A 19,775-nucleotide genomic window follows, 5' to 3' on the forward strand; every position below is an offset into this window, starting at 1 on the left:
TTAAAGATTAAAAACCACACTTTTCGGTTTCCTTTGTGTTTATATCGACAAAATAGAAAGCACGTCTGAAAACTTCGGTTAGAGTATCATGCACAGCTACAAATATACTTAGCAAGGTACTGTAAAGCGCGTGGCGGAGGGTACTTCTAACCAAAATTAAGAGATTTTCCGCCCTATTTGACTCTATATACCTCTGTACGCGCCCTAAACTCTCTGCCTGACGCGCATGGTCCCTACGTGGTAAAACGATGGTGACAACAGAACTGTCGCACACTCTCCTTCGAATGCAGCTTCTTTAAATTTATCCAACAGCGTTCTCGTAAGAACAAGATCGTCTTTTTTTCAGTATATTCTCATTTCAGTTCCATGAACATCTCTGTTACACATTCATATGGGCTAGACCCACTTCTTACCATCGTAGGAATCCTTCTACGAATGTGTTAGATGTCAGCTTTCGGACCTATTCAAAAAGAACTCCAAACGGTGGAGCAATTCTCTAAAACTGGTCACACTGATATCTTTTATGAGTTTTTCTTTACAGCATTAAGACTAAACTACGCCCGTACAGGTCATGAAGGCCCAACGGCACCGACCGGCGGCCGTGTCATCCTCAGACCCCAGGCGTCACTCAATGAGGATATGGAGGATATGTGGTCAGGAAGCCGCTCTCCAGGCCGTATGTCAGTTTACGAGACCGGAGCCGTTACCTGTCAATCAAGTAGCTCCTCAGTTTGTCTCATAAGGGCTAGCCCAGCCCAACAGCGCTTAACATTGGTGATCTGACGGAAACCGGTGCGACTACTGCGGCAAGGTCGTTGGCTTCTTTACAGTACTACCCGCAAATATTTAAACGTTGAGACACGCTCCATTTGTTCGCTCAAATCTTGTAATGGGATACTACTTGGTTCTTGCTCATTGTTATAAAACACACAACACAAAAGAATACCTTAATTCACCTTCAAGGCAATCTTCAATGGCTTTCGACAAAAAGCCAACGGGAATCGTCAGTCGTAGCTTATTTTGCAATCGACTGTAGCTTAGATGCCAAATGTTTTTGGGGGAAGGTCGAAACGCGACTTTTCTCTGTGCGGGACGACCACGATGGTTGCCTACCTTTCTCCGGATGCATCAGGACTAGTCGTCCCCTGGAAAGATGTTTTCCGTCCTTACTGCCTTTTGCTCGCTGAAAAGTTTGTGCGGCATTAATCGGATACAGATTACCTGCTTGCCCAAAGCATTTGGAACAATGGCGTTGTCGTTGTCGTCAGAAGTACTAGTTCCTCGCGCATCAGTCTCAGAAAACTAGCCGACTTAGCTCCAGCACCTGTCGCACCTACTCCACGCTGTCTCTCGTTACGCTTGTGGACTCTCGACTCGAACCTGGCGCATTGCAAACGGCTGGCTGCCTTCCTTTCCGAGACAGCTTGAAACAGTCGCATTCACATTTTCCGCTCGTGGATTCTGTCCCGTACGCCTGCACCAAGATTTTCGCAGTCTGAACGAAAAAGCACGTTCCTGTGTTGCTTCTTGCCATTACGATACGAGGCTCCACAGTAGCTACGTTCCGAGAAGAATCTGTTTAGCTTATTTAGATTGTTAAACGTGGCCCGACACTTCTCGACACCTTACCCCGTGTGCATATGGCAGTGCCCATTTTTAACACTTTAACACACATTAGCATGGAGATATCGGCCTTACGTTTTAGATGCACCTTGTACCTTAGGTTGTTCCCACATAAGCTAACAAAAAAACGCATTACTTACTCGATACTTAATAATGCATCTGCCTAATGTGTATCTTTATTTTGCGTACTTTAAACATTTAAATATGAGACCCGCCAGGTTAGCCGAGAGCGCTAATGCGCTGCTTCCTGGACTCGGGTAGGTGCGCCAGCCACTGATCGAATCCGCCCGGCGGCTTAACGACGGAGGCCGGTGTTCCGGCCAGCCTGGATGTGGTTTTAGGCGGTTTTCCACATCCCCCTAGGTGATTACCGGACTGGTCCCCACGTCCCGCCTCAGTTACACGGCTCGCAGACATCTGAACACATTCTTCCATGGATTACACTAGGCACAGACAGTTGGGGTACGCTACTTCCGTCCCGGGAGGGGGGGGGGGGTTACGGGGTGGCGTCAGGGAGGGCATCCGGCCACCCCTTCAATTAACCTTGCCAAATCCGATTAACCGGGCCGACCCTGCGTCATTGCGGGAAAAAGGCACAAGCAAAAGAAAGAAATAAAAAAAAACAATTAAATATGAATTCGTACGTTTATCCATGAATACAACGTAGAAGAACGTAAAGCACGTACTAGCCTTCTACATGATCATTTCTCAAACATCCCCTGCAAATATACCACGTTTGATACGAAAAAATTGCTAGCTTGTTTTTTTTCTTATGCCAACGTCTAATATTTACATTTTTTTCTTGCTGCGTTGGTATACGTGTCCCTAGTTTAGGGTTACCTGTCGAACAGTTCTTGTAGATGATTCCTGGCAGATTAAAGCTGTGTGCCGGACCGAGACTCGAACTCGGGACCTTTGCCTTTGCGGGCAAGTGCTCTACCAACTGAGATACCCAAGCACGACTTATGCCCCTTCCTCACAGCTTTAGTTCTGCCAGTACCTTGTTTCCTACTTTCCAAACTTCACAGAAGCTTTCCTGCGAAGCTTGCAGAACTAGCACTTCTGGAAGAAAGGATATTGTGGAGACATGGCTTAGCCACAGCCTGGGGGATGTTTCCAGAATGAGATTTTCACTCTGCAGCCGAGTGTGCGCTGATATGAAACTGATATGGTAGAGCACTTGCCCGCGGAAGGCAAAGGTCCCGAGTTCGAGTCTCGGTCCGGCACACAGTTTTACTCTGCCAGGAAGTTTCATATCAGCGCACACTCGACTACAGAATGAATATCTCATTCTAGTTCTTGTAGATTTTCGAACAATTTTAAATGTTAAATATACTGAAACAAAGAACTGGCATTACATTTCGTTTTAAGAATGGAAGATACGTCTGCACCTTACTTAAATGTTGAATGTTGCTTTATTCAAGTCATCTATGAATTACACAAGCGTTGTTGATGGGTGATTCAAACGTTTTCAAGAGGGTCCTAAAAAGGAAAGATGGCAGATTAGTATTTAACGTGCCGTCGACAGCGCGGTCATTAGAGTCGGACCTCAAGCTCGAAATGCGAAACGATGGGGAAGGAACTAGCCCCTACTTTTTTCAAAGGAAATATGCCGGTATTTGCCTGGATCGATCGAGGGGGATCACAGGAAACCTAAGTCTGATTGGCCGGACGTGGATTTGAACAGCTGTCCTCCCGAATACGAGTTCAGTGTGCGAAACACTGTACCACCTCGCGCGGTGAGGTTATTGGAGACAGAGAGAGGATCCTGAACAAGCTGAAGATGGCAAGTGTGTTGGACTCTTCAGTACTTCGACTATCTTTGAAAATGACGAAAAAATGAAGACAATGATAATTGACAATAGCCGAATACTCATCAGATGTTGCAATATTCTTTTCCTCATGCCGAGCAATTCTTTCCTGTGTCTTGGGCGTTAACGTGTGGTAGCAATATCTGTCCGGAAACTTGAATTCCGACAAGAAGTCATTGCCACTGGAACGTTGCCAGAAAGTGACTACACGAAATGGTGAAGAATTTGTGTAAAGTACTCGGAAGAAAAAGGCCAGACTCATTCGAAACATTTTTGTCACCCCAACTATGTTGCTGCACACAATTCAGTTTTTTCGTGAATTTCTAACCAATATCCACAGTCTCAGACTTCGTATCGCCGAACACACAGCCCTTTGAACTGTAGTGATAGGATGTCACACCAACAATAAATAGATAGAGCTAAACACTATACAGTATCTTACATTGCAGAAGAGATGTGAAGATTGAAAAAAGTACGACTTCCAGCAACCCTTAAATATAATTTCAAACCTGTTTTTTCTCACTTACATACTTCACGCCAAATATTTAACACATTAACCCATTTGTAAAATTATCTGTGGTGTCACCGCCAGACACCATACTTGCTAGGTGGTAGCTTTAAATCGGCCGCGGTCCATTAGTACATGTCGGACCCGCGTGTCGCCACTGTTAGTGATCGCAGACCGAGCGCCACCACACGGCAGGTCTCGAGAGACGTACTAGCACTCGCCCCAGTTGTACGGACGACGTAGCTAGCGATGCACACTGACGAAGCCTCGCTCATTTGCAGAGCAGATAGTTAGAATAGCCTTCAGTTAAGTCAATGGCTACGACCTAGCAAGGCGCCATTAGCCTTACATAGCTTGTATCTAAAGAGTCTCACTTGTATCATCAAGAGCGATGTACCACAGATGGATTAAAGTTAAGTATTCCAGAAGCTACGTACTTTTCTTTATAGCATTCATTACGTATCCTGTTACAGACCTATCTCTTGCCTGCGTGAGCTAAACGCGTGCCTTTCGGCTACTTCCGTGGCGTGGCTGTCTTGCTACGCCACAACATTATCAGATGTTTGAAGTTGTTTTACACCCACATGGAAGTTCAATTCTTAAGGAACCGGGTGTTTACTGGTGTTTAATGAAACCGTTAAAATGTACAAACGGATAACCAAATCGTGAACATCACTGCTCGGTACTAGTGGCTGTTCATAGTTTTCCAACGCCGTTGCCTCGTTTAGTTTTCTGCCTCTCAAAGAAATGGACTCGGTGACTGAATAGTGTTCGCAAACTAGAAAACGAAATGTAAAGCAATCGCCTATACTCAAAAGAAATCTCCTATATTTTTTCTTTTGGTCTTTTTCTCAGCGTTTATCCCCCTCCATGCCAGGTATGGTTGCCATCTTACAGCCAGTTTGCCAAGTAATTCCGCTTTCCGGTTTTCACAGCATGACTGACAGCCCACAAAAAGGGGACACCTGAATTAAACGCAAGAATTACAGCAATCTTTGGTCATATATTGTGGAGAACATCATTTAAAATGATGCCGTAGTTGGTTATAATATCGATCATTTTGCTCGCCCGATGTCGACACAGTTTCCCAAAATATACCGAGCCAGTCTGACAAACGTACTATATTTGAGGTGGTCACCAGGACCGTCAAGTAAATTACTGAATGTCTCGTACTGTAACGACAGAATAAATGGTACAGGTTGAAGAAAAAAGTTGCAGAGGTTTTAAAGAAATCTTGAAAACTAAAACGAACACCTATATAGACTTTATAGCCTTTATTATAAGATGAAGTACCAGTCGCCTAGATCACGTATGGCTGCAATTTACAATGCTCAAACTCCACAGCTCAAATGGAAATGGCTTCCAGATAGATCCGAAAAAAAAGGAACAGCGGTGAACTGTGCAAGTTATGATGAACTCACAATCAACAAACTTTTTTAAGTATACAGGTTAAGGTCGTTCTGAAATAAGAGCTGGAAATATTCAAATTCCAGTGTTCGTCAAGCATTCTAAGGACGCATGACTATCATAGGTTTTCTCCCTGCAACATCCATACAAGCAAAAGCTGCCCACGAAGGATACGATCATTTCCACACGTCTAAACATAGCTGACTGTTAAATAAAGCGAACTATTTACGTCGTCTGTTGCTTAGAATCGGTACTATACACCGCAACGTGTGCGCTACAGTGACAGAGAGGCGAAAAAAATAACAAAATAATGCATCGGAGTTCGCCCGTCTTTATAATCAAATCGGAAAATCTGTATGTCAGACAATCGCTAAGCGGGTCTAAGCCTTCCATTCGATCCCTTATTGATCAGTGGTGTGGCAGTTGAAGAAACGAAAGGCGAAGTTTCAAATTTCACGTTCAAGAAATCGTTCACACAAGAGAACCGTGCAAACGCACCGTCATTTGACCATCGGGCAGAATCTCGTAAGGACGAAATAGAAATAAGCATACCTGGCGTACAGAAACAACTGAAAGATTTGAAAACAAATGAGTCACCAGGTCCAGATGGAATCTCAATTCGTCTACAAGATTGGCGCCTTGCCTAGTTTGCATTTATCTTGAATCTCTTGCCCAGAGTAAAGACCCAAACGACTGGAAAACAGCGCAGGTATATACGAACGATAAAAGAACGGACCCGCAAAATTACAGACCAATATCCTTAACTTCTGTTTGCTGCAGAATCATTGAAGATATTCTCAGTTTGAATACAATGAACTTTCTTGAGGCTAAGAAACTTATGTCCACGAATCAGTATGGTTCACAGATATGTGAGTGCCTCGAAAACTTCTTAAGTAGTAGAAATCATCGTGTTGTCCTCGACGGCGAGTGTTCATCAGAGACAAGGGTATCGTCAGGAGTGCCCCAGGGAAGTGTGATAGGACCGCTGTTGTTCTCTATATACATAAATGATTTGGCTGACAGGGTGGGTAGCAATCTGCGGTTATTTGCTGATGATGCCGCGGCATACGGTAAGGTGTCGAAGTTGGGTAACTGTAGGAAGACACAAGACGACTTAGGCAAAATTTATAGTCGGTGTGATGAATGGCAGGTAGCCCTAAATGTGGAAAAATGTAAGTTAATGCGGATGAGTAGGAAGTTCAAACCAGTTATGTTCAGATACAGTATTACTAGTGTCCTGCTACACACAGTCAATTCGTATAAATATCTGGGCATAGCGCTGCAAAGCGATAGGAAGTGGAACGGGCATTTAAGAACTGTGGTAGGGAAGCCGAATGGTCGACTTAGGTTTATTGGGAGAATTTTAGCAAAGAGTAGTTCATCTGTGAAGGAGACGGCATGTAGGACGCCGGTGCGATCGAGTGTTTGGGATCCGTACCAGGTCGGCTTGAAGAAGGACTTCGAAACATTTTAGAGGGGGCTGCCAGATTTGTTACCGGAAGGTTCGAAGAACACATGTTGCGGAGATGCTTCGGGAACCCAAATGGGGATCCATGAAGGGAATGCGACGTTCTTTTCGAGGAACACTATTGAGAAAACTTAGGGAACTAGCATTTTAAGCCGATTGCCTAAAGATTCTACTGCCGCCAACATCTATCGCGCGGAAGGATCACGAAGATAAGATACGAGAAATTAGGGCTCGTACAGAAGTGTACAGACAGTCGTTTTTCCTTCGCTCTATTTTCGAGTGGAACAGGAAGGGAAATGACAAGTAGTGGTACAGGGTACCCTCCGCCACGCACCGTACGGTGGCGTGTAGAGTATCTAGGTAGATGTAGACGAAGGTCGGACAATTGTGCGGACAGCGTCAAGTATTTTGACCAACTTGGGTATGTTCATTTCTATGGACGGTTTCTGAACGAAGTTCCATGGGAACATTTGAATCCTCAGTTTGTAATTAATTTTTTTTTTTACACACACAAATGAGACCTGGTTGAGTACCCAGAACAACTGTTGTAAAATATTAAGGAAAATGTCTGGCGCACTATTTCCATGATGGGTATTTTTTTGACTGATCATATTACGGATATTTTGGGTAGTTTACATGTTTATTTTATCTAGTCAGGTTCGTAGAGAGAGATAATGCGATTTTGTGGCAGATTTTACACTGGTACGCTGTGAATCTGGTCGGAAATAAATTTAGGCTACCCTGACAATGTCATGCATATCTGGTGCCAACAGATCCAAATAAGGGAGTCTTAATTCTCCCACTTTTTACGCAAGAAGGGGACGCCTACGAAGGGACTGTGGGCCGTTGGAATCTCTGTCAGGTTCACTGTGAAATTCGGCACTGAAGTATACCTTCTCTTAAATATATTACACCGTAGATTCTTCGAACAAAAAACTGTTCTTAGCGTTCGGAAGAACGCAGACGTCAAGAGTAACGGAAGCGATCTACAAAACTGTTGTACAGTATCACTGACCTCCATTTGACTCACAGAACATATTCTGAGCTCAGACGTTACGACGTATCTCGAACCGATTAGGCTCCGTGCCAACTAGCACTGATTCCGAAAACAATGGTCACGCGAGAGCCAACTCGCGCTTTTCTCATATGTCGTTCTGAAAGGCATGGATCGAGTCAGTCAGGCAGCCGCAGCAACTTTTGACTTCCAATGCTTACTAACGAAACTACAATGATAGGGGGTAAAAATGAAATTTTTGGGTCGTTTGATGACTGTTTGATACGGCAGACGTGGCAGCAGTCTTCCATGAAGGGTCATCGACATACGTAGAAGTAGCTTCAGGGGTGCCTCTGAGATATATGTTGCGACCACTGTTGTTCATGTTATACAGGGTTATTCAAAAGGAAGGAACAAATTTCAGTTGTTTACAACAGGCAAATTGTGCAAGACAGAAACACATTGGACATGTCACTGGATAGGGGAAAGTTCAAAGTTTTATGTTCGCACAGACACTATACCATACACGCAACATGAGCACCATGCGTTGCTCGAGGTAGTCCATTTCATTCCATACACCAATCGACAGGTCCCTTTTTGTTGTGTCGACAGCGTCAACAATCCGATTTTTCAGATCTTGAAGAGTAGTTGCCATGGTGGGACAAAGACTAAGTCTTTTATGCGCCTCCAGAGAAAAAAACTGTGAGGATTGAGGTCTGGCGGCCTGGGAGACGAAAAGCAATGAACAACATCTTGTCCACCTCTTCCAGCCCAACGTTGTAGGGTGGTGCTGTCAACACAACGCCGCACGTCAAGGTGAAAGCGAGGCGGCACCTATCATGAATAGAAATGAAATAATTGGAATGGAATCTTCGTCAAGTTGAGGAAATAACAAGTTTTGCAGCATGTCCAGGTATGTCTATCCTGTCATAGTTTCCTTCGCAAAATATAAAGGTCCATAAACTTTGGGAACAGAAACAGCACAAAATACGCGGTCTCCTTCATATTCGACGTCTACGTCAGATATTTAAGAGCCCAAATTCTTACATTGTGGTGGTTTACATTAACCATCGATTCGTCTGAAAACATGAGTTGTTCGGAAAAAGTGTCCTCTGCCATATCCTGGAGAACTAAACATTGAAAATTCGTACCTTCTATTATGGTTACCGGGACGCAATTGCTGCAGTAACTGCAACTTGTAAGGCTTCACATACAGGCGTCGTTTCAGAACACGCCACACTGGTTGGACTTCTAGAGGGCTCCGCGTGAACGCATCTAGCATACGCTCGACATTTTCTTCACACGAGCGTGGATCCTATGCATATGCAACCAACTTCCTAAAATTTTGTATGCCAGTCATAAATCTGCTTGTGAAAGGGGGGGGGGGCGCTTCTTGCTGATTGGACAGCGGGATGCACGTTGCACATGAACAGTGGATTGAATTCGCACTACATTCCAACACATAAAATGATTTCTCTCGTGGTGTAGCCGCCATATTGCCACAAACAAACAATCCTGCTGCGTCAAAACTTTGACCTTTCTCTATCTTGTGACATGCTCAATGTGTTTCTGTCTTTTATAGTTTGTAACAAACACTTGAAATCCGTTCTTTGTTCTCGAAGCACCCTGTATATTAATGATCTCAGACTTTCACTGATGATGCAGTTATGTATTACAAAGTAGTAGATGGAAATGTCGATTCTGGTAGAAGAAATTGAAGAGAAACATGACGCAATCAAATAATTTAGAAGATTAAAAAAATACCACAACGATATCCAATCAGATCTTGATAAGATCCCCCAGAGTGGTGCAAAGACTGAAAAACTGCTTTAAATGTTCATAAATGTAAAATTCTGCAGTTCACAAAACGCAAATACGATGCATCAAATGTCTACCATTAAATGAGTCATAACTGCAATCAATCAATTCCTGTAAACACCTGGGTGTAACAATTTGAGGAGATACGAAATGGGATTATTACACAGGCTTAGTCGCAAAAAATGGTTCAAATGGCTCTGAGCACTATGGGACTTAACATCTTAGGTCATCAGTCCCCTAGAACTTAGAACTAATTAAACCTAACTAACATAAGCACATCACACACATCCATGCCCGAGGCAGGATTCGAACCTGCGACCGTAGCAGTCACGCGGTTACGGACTGAAGCGCCTAGAACCGCACGGCCACAGCGGCCGGCGTTTAGTCGCATGCATAAAGCTGTTGACAGACTTCGCTCCATGGTAAGATAGTGGAAAAACGCAGGCATTAAGCAGCACTAACGGTCACAAGTTTGCTGGACTTATGAGTGACTGTCGCAGAACTACAGTCTCTTAGCCCTGTCTTAAGAAATTGTCTTTCAATCGGACACTACACGATACTCTCTACTTTTTCAAAACGCATTGTTACGTATCCAGTAAAATAATAAATTTTTCTGCGGAATTGTGTTAAAGCACATCAAACGCTTCAAATATGATCCCTTAAACTGTCCTTTAACTGTCCAGATGCTTATTTGTAAAGTTTAATTGAGGTGTGATATGAGAAGGCTCTAATTTCAAACTGCAACAATGCTATACATGTCCAGGCCATCAACAGTGAGTGGATTACACAGAGCAATGTTACTAAGCTACGTACTGGATTTTTCTGCCTTCATGAACATCTTCCCTTAGTTGCTATAGCTGCTATTTTAATACTGAATGTGCAAAAAAAGCCCCAGAAGGCTCGAGCTGCACGGAACGCCTCAAAGCCATATCGAAAATATATGTACGTGTAGGAACTCACCATACTGATTAACGGAAGACTTAGAGATGCAGTGGCTGATAGCTGGCCGTCCTCGAGGTAGGCCCTGGGAAAGAAAAAGGTCCATTAATTTTCTGAGTGTCACAAACACATTATGTTATTACTGTATTTATTTCGAGGTGAAGTAATGGCATTGTTAATGGTTTAATAAATAAAGCGTACAGATACTTCAACACGTTAGGGCCGGCCGAAGTGGCCGTGCGGTTAAAGGCGCTGCAGTCTGGAACCGCAAGACCGCTACGGTCGCAGGTTCGAATCCTGCCTCGGGCATGGATGTTTGTGATGTCCTTAGGTTAGTTAGGTTTAACTAGTTCTAAGTTCTAGGGGACTAATGACCTCAGCAGTTGAGTCCCATAGTGCTCAGAGCCATTTGAACTTAACACGTTAACGCCGGCGCAGAGAATTGTTTTTCTCACTGTGGGTGCTGCTTTTCCTATTCCTCGCCCTGGGGCGACTATCATACTCGAACGCCCTAGGCTGCCTTTTTTAATATATTTACCTTTCATTTTGTAAATGGCATTAAGTCCATTCTTTTAAAATATGTAAAATAATTTTACACTCACTTAATCACAAATTATGTGATATTTACTTTTTTTTCTAGAAAGCTCTATCGTTGTCGGCTCACACAAAATTACGACAGCTGTTCCGAAAGTAAGATCCGATCGTTCGTGAAACGAAAACCACAGTGAAAATCAACAACAGTTAGCCATTCCTTCCAGCTACCTCTCTAAATAGTCGCTACTCCGACTTAGACATTTGTCGTGGCGTTGTACAAACTTTCCAGTACCTTCGTCACACAAAGCAGCCGCCTGTGCTTTCCGCCAATTCTCTACGCTGATCTACCTTTCGTTGTTTGTGCCAAAATGTTGTCTTCGTCGAAAGTCGTTCGTGTGAGCAGAGATGAAGGGAGCCTATTAAGGGCTGTATTGTGGGTGATCAAACACTTCCCATCGAAAAAGCTGCAGGAGTGTCTTCATTGCCCCTGCAGAATGCGGCTGAAAACTGTCTTGAAGAAAAAACGTCATTTATGTTATGTGGGCTACATAGCTTCATGCGAAATCTCTCACCAGATCCACATACTTGGCGGGAGATCACTGTTGTTTTAGGCATTTATACGTGATCACTTTGCGCTCTGAAGTGAAAAGAGTAGCGTGAAGCTATCGACAGGCGCAGTCGGTTTCCATTTCGCGCCTAATCGGACCTTACTTTCCGAATACGCCTCGTATATTCACAGCTGTTCGTTGCGCCTGGCTCGTAGATAATAAATCATGCGGCAGTGTATTTCTGGTATCATAACTGGCAGAGTCGAAAGTGAGCTACCGGTAATGTACGCCAGCGAGAACGTGTTAAGGCTGCTGGTACATTGGTTCAATGAAACTGTAAGGTGACTGCAACGTGACTTCTCCGCTACAACTGAATGGGGGTCGCGCTGCACGCAACTCTGGCGATCGACTCAGAAGTGTTGGTTATTGTCAGTCTGCTCCAGAGAGCTCAACACTAAACTAGAGAGACTACTCAAAAGCGTCATTGCATAGAAAATCGTGACGGTGTTTGGCGGGTACGCCATATTGACGAGGACATTCAGGGTTGTTATTACTGCCTGTGCTTGCGACTTTGAAGCGATTCTTCCACCGAACTACAAGCTAAACCTAGACAGCGCCACGTAGTATGAGTCAACAAGAATTTCATTTCTCCTGTTAAGTACAAGGATTTGACGCTTGCCCGATCCATCACGGCGGCTGTGACGCATTGCGTCACGACTTGGCTTCGTATACTAGTCTCTCCAGTTTAGTGTTGAGCTTATTGGTCTGCTCCACAACGGCAACCAAGGCAGTTCGTAATCTTCTCGCTGCATATTGGTAGTTAAGTATGCTTAAAAGAAAGCGGAAATATTGAATTCGTCCATTCATTTGCGATAATGAGACACGTTCAGCTTTCGTATTAACGTAAGAACTTAAAAAGGGGAAGTTAAAGCAATATACAGGATGTCGAAGAAACTGTTCGAGAAGCTAACTGAAAATCTTAGTTTAATCATTACACAAAAAGGACACAAACCGGCGGAAAAAATCTTAGTTCAAGAAAGGCTCCTGCTTGCTTTGAGGTTTACAATTTTTAAAAATGCTTTTTGTCAATAGTGCAGAAAACAGATAGCGTAACAATTTATCATGAGACGAGTCTGTTACGGCGTAAAGTCAAGCGCCGGCATGCCAGTCGGAAACGAGAGAGGAGAGAGGGCTGTGAAGAAGACGTCAGCCAACTGCACGCTGACCCACCCCTCACCAGGATGACAACGCGACAGCAGCGGCCTCCATGCGAGGAGAACATACGCGCCGCGCCCGACTGGCCGCGGCCCAGTTCAAGGATAGCATCAAGCCTAGTTATTTCGCTTCCTACTATGTAGTATTGTCTATATTGAAGAAACTTGTTTATTTTGTCTGTCGCCCTTTGCTTGCGACACATCTGTGTAAATACAAAGTTACGTATTGTAATCATTTGCTTTTCGTAATGAAACTCATTAATAGGATTTGTTTGAATTGTCTGTCTAGCGATCCGAGAAAACAGGTTTCCTAGACAGCCCATCTTTGACGACTATGTAGGATTCAACAGAATCTATATGGTTCAAATGGCTCTGAGCACTATGGGACTCAACTGCTGAGGTCCTAAGTGCCCTAGAACTTAGAACTGCTTAAACCTAACTAACTTAAGGACATCACACACATCCATGCCCGAGGCAGGATTCGAACCTGCGACCGTAGTGGTCGCGTGCTTCCAGACAGTAGCGCCTAGAACCGCTCGGCCACTCCGGCCATTATATACATTTATACATTTAAACCCATTACATACGATACAGTTCTACCGTATTTCAACATCTTTTTAATATAAAGAAATTAAGAGTAACGATATGACTTTTGAGAACGAAACATGAAGATTGCTAACATCACATTGCCACTAATTACCTGATGGATAATGGCAACACTGGGAGGTAGATAGGCGGTGAAATGTGGCATCATTAATCGAAGTTACTTTCGTGTGTGTTATTTTGAAGAGGTGATGCATTTGGAGTCACGTGTGCGAATGGTGATGATGCTGACTGTGATGATTTGAACGACGCTTCAATACCATCACATCAATGCTAGCACTTCCAAAGTTTAGCGCGAACTACTTGGTTCCAGTCTGACGTTATTAACTATCAAATAACACAAAATGCGAGGACAGGCCCACGAGAGTCAACAGTCAAAGCAGCTGCATCGGTGTTGGTTGCTTGGGAGTGGTACACAGGTTTTTGTCGCCACTGCGTTGCAGTTGCACCAGTGGGTGAAGTGAGAGGGCTATTCGGAAAGTAAGGTCCGATGGGGTGCAAAATGGAAACCACGGCGAAAATCCGAAGCTTTGCTCAGATATGTTTCACAGTGTCTCTAGTATGCCTGTCGATTGCGTCACGTTGCTATTTTCAGTTCTGAGCGCACAGTAAGCAAGTAAAGATGCTTAGAACAATAGTGTCTCCGGCCAAGTAGGAAGGTCTGGTGTTAGATTTCGCCTGATGTCATGTAGCCCACATAACATAACTGTCATACGTTTTCTTCTGCATGACAATTCTCGGCCGTACTCTGAAGGGGCGATGTAGATGCTCCTGCAGCGTTTTCGATAGTAAGTGTTTGAACACCCACAGTAGAGACCGTAACTGACTCTCCCTGAGTTCCATCTCTGCTCACATGAACCGCTAGCCATGAAGACAACGTTCTGGCACAGACGACGACGAGCTGTAGACCAGCGTAGGGAGTGGCAGGACGCACAGGCGGCTTGCTTTTGTGACGAGGGTATTGGAAAGTTGGTACAACGGCACGACAAATGTCTAAATACGAGCGGCGAGTAAGTAGAGAAGGTGTACCTAACCGTTGCAAATAAAACATTTTTGATTTTCTCACTGGTTTCCATTTTGCGACCGATCGGAGCTTACTTTCCGAATAGGCCTCGCACAATGCAGTAAAAAGTGTCAAACTCTCAAGTGACTGGTGTCCGAGGCTCATGCCACATGTGCGCAGGAGTTGTTTTGCGCCAGTTGACGAACGGCCGAAGTGTGAAACCTCACCATGTGTTTACAGCACCGTCGAAAGATTACAATTGCCACCAGATAAGCTATCGCACATTACCAGTGCAGATTAACTCTAGAGGTAATACGTTCTGTCAGAATGGAAATCACAAACGACGATGTAAGGCTGTAATTTCATGCTCACTCATAGGAAACTGCCAGTGACACACCAAACTAATGAACAACGATGCTCGCAATTTAATATTTTTTACAAAAGTCTACCAAGAGGTTTTGTTGAGATATGATTTTACTACTATTTTAATTTTTTTCATTCGTTAAAACACAGGTGGCTTCGAAACCGTCAGAGTAGTTTGTTTGCAAAGACCGTATAAAGAGACAGTGTTGCGAAAAAATTGTAATTTCAATGAAGGTTTTCATTCGATGATTATCTACAATTTTCGTAAAGTCCTGCCTCAACAAAAATACTTCAAACAGCTTTGTTCGATTTCTGATAACCAAACACCTTCAGAAATTGACCTAATCGTATAGCGCAACGCCCTAGCTTGCGGGAACTGAAGAGGGTGGGCCACACTCGGATCGAACCAGGGTCACCGATTAACAACGTTGGTTGGTGCACCGGCAATTCGGGGTGTGGGTTTTTGGCTGTTTTCCACTCGTTTTAGGCAAATGCTGGGCTGCTCCCACTTTCCGCCACGAAAATCACGATACACAAACGTTAAATGTTAAAATACGGTCACACAAAGCACAAAGTCTCTGCAATTCACACACAGGGACTACACACGACTATGGCGACAGAAGGGACATGGGCATACGTTCACAAGGTTGAATGAAATAACTTTACCAAAACACGAGTACAGCGGAGCCCCGAATCTGAAAGGGATAAACACTAACGAAAAGAAGAAGACTAATCACCTTCAGGAAAGGCGGTTTACGACTGGATTGCAGAATTACAGCGTTGTTGTGCGTCCGTCAGCGATGAATTCAGTGAACGTCGACCGAAATCGGTTGTTTGTCAGAGAAACATCGATGCCTCGTGCGACCTGACTGAAGAGGTTCGGCATTTGACTTAGCGTGAGACATGGCCATCCTACCTATATTGAAACCCGCAGCACATTTGATTTTGCGTGGACATTTAGCTATAGAAAAGATCTGCTCATAATGGATCCCACGCAACTAGCGTAAGGAAATGTTCAAATAATTAGAATGAGGAAATGCAAAACAGATATACAACATCCTAAAAGGACACAGAACTAGAATATAATCGTAGTCGGAAATAAAATACCAATTGGGTGTACCAAGACGAACCGAAATCGTCAAAAGTAGCTCGTTCGAGAACAACAACACAATCGTTTATTTCTTTGGTTACATTGGGTAGGTCGCGATCACTGCTTCAGAGGATCGAAGAACAATTAAGACCAAGTGTCAGCCCAAATTAACATCATTCGCAAATGCACTAGCAGCAACACGGAAACCCTACTTCAAACCATCAAATCCTCGGCCCCGGCATTCTGTTTCTCAGTAGAGAGTATGCGTCCCCTGTATGGTACAGCTGTGCCCACGCAAGGCAAGTGAATGTTGCGCTGAACAGAAACTGCACGACTCATCACTGTATATCCGCCATCTACAGTCACGGTTTACTGCTTAGCAAGTATTGTACCACCTGATATACGTCTGAAGTGGCTGCAGACGTTTAAAAGGAAAGGAATTTGAATAACCACGGCCATCAATCTCCAAGATCTACTTTGAAATCCACAAGTTTCTTCGGTTCAGTGTCAGCTCTACGTCCTCACGTGCCACCAGAGAACAACCGTCGGCAGCTAGATGTGAGCAACTTCAAACTTGGATGAATCCTGCTGCTTGTCTAGAGCCTAGTGGTACTTTAGACTGGTCTACCTGGACATCGTTGAACAGACTAAGATTCGGTGTTGGTAAATCCTGGGACACCCTCGTCAAATCGGGATATTCCAGACAAACACATTCGGGAGGACTACGGTTCAATCCCGCGTCCGGCCATCGTGATTTAGGTTTTCCGTGATTTCTCTAAATCGTTCCAGGCAAATGCCGGGATGGTTCCTTTGAAAGGGCACAGCCGACTTCCTTCCCCGTCCTTCCCTAATCCAATGAGACCGATGACCTCGCTGTTTGGTCTCTTCCCCCAAACAATCCAATCCAAATCCAGACGAACAGAACAGACAGTGGATCACTGTTCATGCTGCCCTGGGTCATGCAAATTCTTGACGAGGAACATTTAGTTTTCTCCTCTTGTTCAGTTATATAAACTTTGTGTATTATAAATTATATAAATTGTTGTTTTAGGAGTATCCCACAATATTTCACAGTTAGGTAATGTAAAGTTTTATACGGGTTCTGATCGAGTAGATGTCTCAAGTTATAGGGAAAAAATAAGAAAACTTCGCATTATTCTGTACCGTGGGGAAAAACACGCAATTAATGTCTTATCGTCTGTATTCACTTTGTTTATAGCCTACCGACTTCTATTTGTGGCTCTGAGCACTATGGGACTTAACATCTGTGGTCATCAGTCCCCTAGAACTTAGAACTACGTAAACCTAACTAACCTAAGGACATCACACACATCCATGCCCGAGGCAGGATTCGAACCTGCGACCGTAGCGGTCACGCGGTTCCAGACTGAAGCGCCTAGAGACTTCTATTTGTCCTTACATTCTCTTATTCTACTTTCTTTGATGAGAACGTAACACTTTCGTCGCAATGGCGATTGTTCTGCACTTCTAAGCGAGCACTGCGTCTCCACTATAAATTTTCTATTTAAAAAAACTCAAAAGTTCATTCTGAATGTTGGACTCGCCAAGTTCGTTTTATTCAACGCAGTTCGCACCAGATATGTACGCTGGTTGAGTCACAGAACAGTCCGTAAATATTTATTCACAGTTTATCGTGCTTCATTTCTACCTGTAGCGACTTCCGCTGTAACAGTTGTGTCGAAAAAAAGATCGACAAAATTAATTTTCACGTATCTTGCATGGCACAGTACGCAATTAATTTTAGGAAAATAATTGGTCCAAATCGCACGGACTACCTTATCTTAGCTGTTCTATGTTCTCGTGGGGGATATTACTGCTCCCTTTGGTAAACAACAAATTTGTGAACATTTATTCTCATCGCCTTGAGACGCTGTTGGATCTTTCTAAACTGTGTTTTTGAGGAACCACCATCAGAGTTTAAAACATTTACCATGAATTGGTTTGTATAAATTTTGAAGGCGAATATTTAGAGAAGAGTTCGGCCCGCGGCTGTCAACGCGGACGAGAGGAAAGCAGTGGGCGGCGCGGCGGCCGCGGTCGCGAAACGAGACGTGACAGGCAGCGCCTGCTGCCGCTGCGGGTCGTTCGCCAGGAGCAGCTCTCGCCGCGCCGCGCCGTTTTCTCCCGATTTCACCTCGGATCGCGAATGCGCCCGAGCGCCCGCCCCGCTGACGTCACGGGCCCAGCGCGGTAAACAACGGTGCCGGTGATAACGGCGCGAGTGCAGTTCTCGACTTCACAACGCCGAGCCGTAAGCAGCTCTCGATTTACGTAACAGCAGCGGCACGCGGACTAGGCAAATTACCGATCAACGTGACGAAAATGGAAGATGGACTAGGCAAACTAGCGATCAACGTGACGAAAATGGAAGATGGACTAAGCAAACTATCGATCAACGTGACGAAAATGGAAGTTCGATCGCAACCGTTCAATGAAGGTGTTGTTGTTGTTCCTAATTTTTTTGTTTTTGATGTTCAATCGACAACGAAGTCATCAGAAGACCACTACTTGCCTGTGTTTTGGTTCAAATGGCTCTAAGCACATCTGAGGTCACCAGTCCCCTAGAACTTAGAACTACTTAAACCTAACTAACCTAAGGACAGCACACGCATCCGTGCCCGAGGCAGGATAAGAACCTGCGACTGTAGATGCAACGCGGTTCCAGACTGAAGCGCCCAGAATCGCTCTGCCACAGCGGCTGGTGCCCGTGTTTTATAGTGGTGGCTCGATTCTTTGCAATGAAACATGAACTGCCGCCCAGCGTGAGGTAATTGTTTCAATTACTGCACTGATGTCCGAGTGCTAGTATTTTAAGTTTGTACGACGGCTGACCAGAAAGTAATGCACAGCATTTTTTTCTTCAACAATTCTAAATTGAACATAATGAGAATTACACACACGAAAGAATGGTGTTTTATCTACAGATCCTACTTCTCCACATAATCTCCATCACGTTCTACGGCCTTCCTCCAAGGCCAAACAAGGGCGTGTATGCCCTGTCGGTACCAATCCTTGTCCTGGTGGCGCACCCAGTGCTTCACTGTGTGAATCACCTCCTCGTCATACTCAAAATGTCTTCCACGAATGGCATCCTTTAATGGGTCAAGCAAGTGGAGGTCCGAGGGGGCTAGGTCACGTGTGACAGCCGTGGATGGTCTCTCCGACTGCTGCAAACCGTGGAGCTCCGCGGAGCCACCTCCGTGCCAAGCGACTAACTGGTTCTGTCGACAGCATATTCCCCATAGACATTGCAGAAGCGTTTGTGAATATTCCCCAGTTTCTTTCCCTGCAGTGAGAAATTCAATGACGGCACGTTGCTTGTAACGTACATCACCTACAGACGCCATTTTGAAACTGTCCTGTAGCTACGCTATGAGTCGGAAGTGACGGAAACTTGGCGCGCTAACTCAGGAGACTTCAAATAATATATACGTAACGTTTCGCATTCGTAGCATTGTTTTCGATAGAGAAAAAAATACGGTGCATTACTTTCTGGGCAACCCTCGTATATCTTACAATGGATAGCATGCACCTCCAATATCTCAAAAGATAACTGCTAGCTTAGACGCTTTGTAGCTGTAATATGTTAGCAGTGTCTACAAAATTTAATAGTGTCATTTGTCCATTTTTATGCGCATACTTCAGGGCACACTATCAAAGTTACACAGAGGTCTAGATAGAAAGTACTTAACGTCCAATACATGTTTTATGTATGCGCCTGATGTACTGTTATAAATATTGCACAACAACGAACCTTTGTAAGCAAATGTAAATAATGTCAAAACATGTAACGTAGAATACGTTTCTGCAATCTCCTATTAAACTGACAGA

At 44.2% G+C, this 19,775-nt stretch overlaps 1 long non-coding RNA gene across 1 annotated transcript in view; it reads right to left on the reverse strand.

The window, feature by feature from the left end:
* LOC124789621 overlaps positions 1-19,775 on the reverse strand; it is a 347,522-nt gene that overhangs the window by 82,309 nt on the left and 245,438 nt on the right. Inside the window, exon 2 of the long non-coding RNA XR_007016145.1 lies at positions 10,590-10,653. This is a non-coding gene — a long non-coding RNA (uncharacterized LOC124789621). The remainder of the gene's footprint in view (positions 1-10,589; positions 10,654-19,775) is intronic.

This window comes from Schistocerca piceifrons, chromosome 3 (assembly GCF_021461385.2).
Source record: "Schistocerca piceifrons isolate TAMUIC-IGC-003096 chromosome 3, iqSchPice1.1, whole genome shotgun sequence".
In the NCBI taxonomy this organism is placed as follows: domain Eukaryota; kingdom Metazoa; phylum Arthropoda; class Insecta; order Orthoptera; family Acrididae; genus Schistocerca; species Schistocerca piceifrons.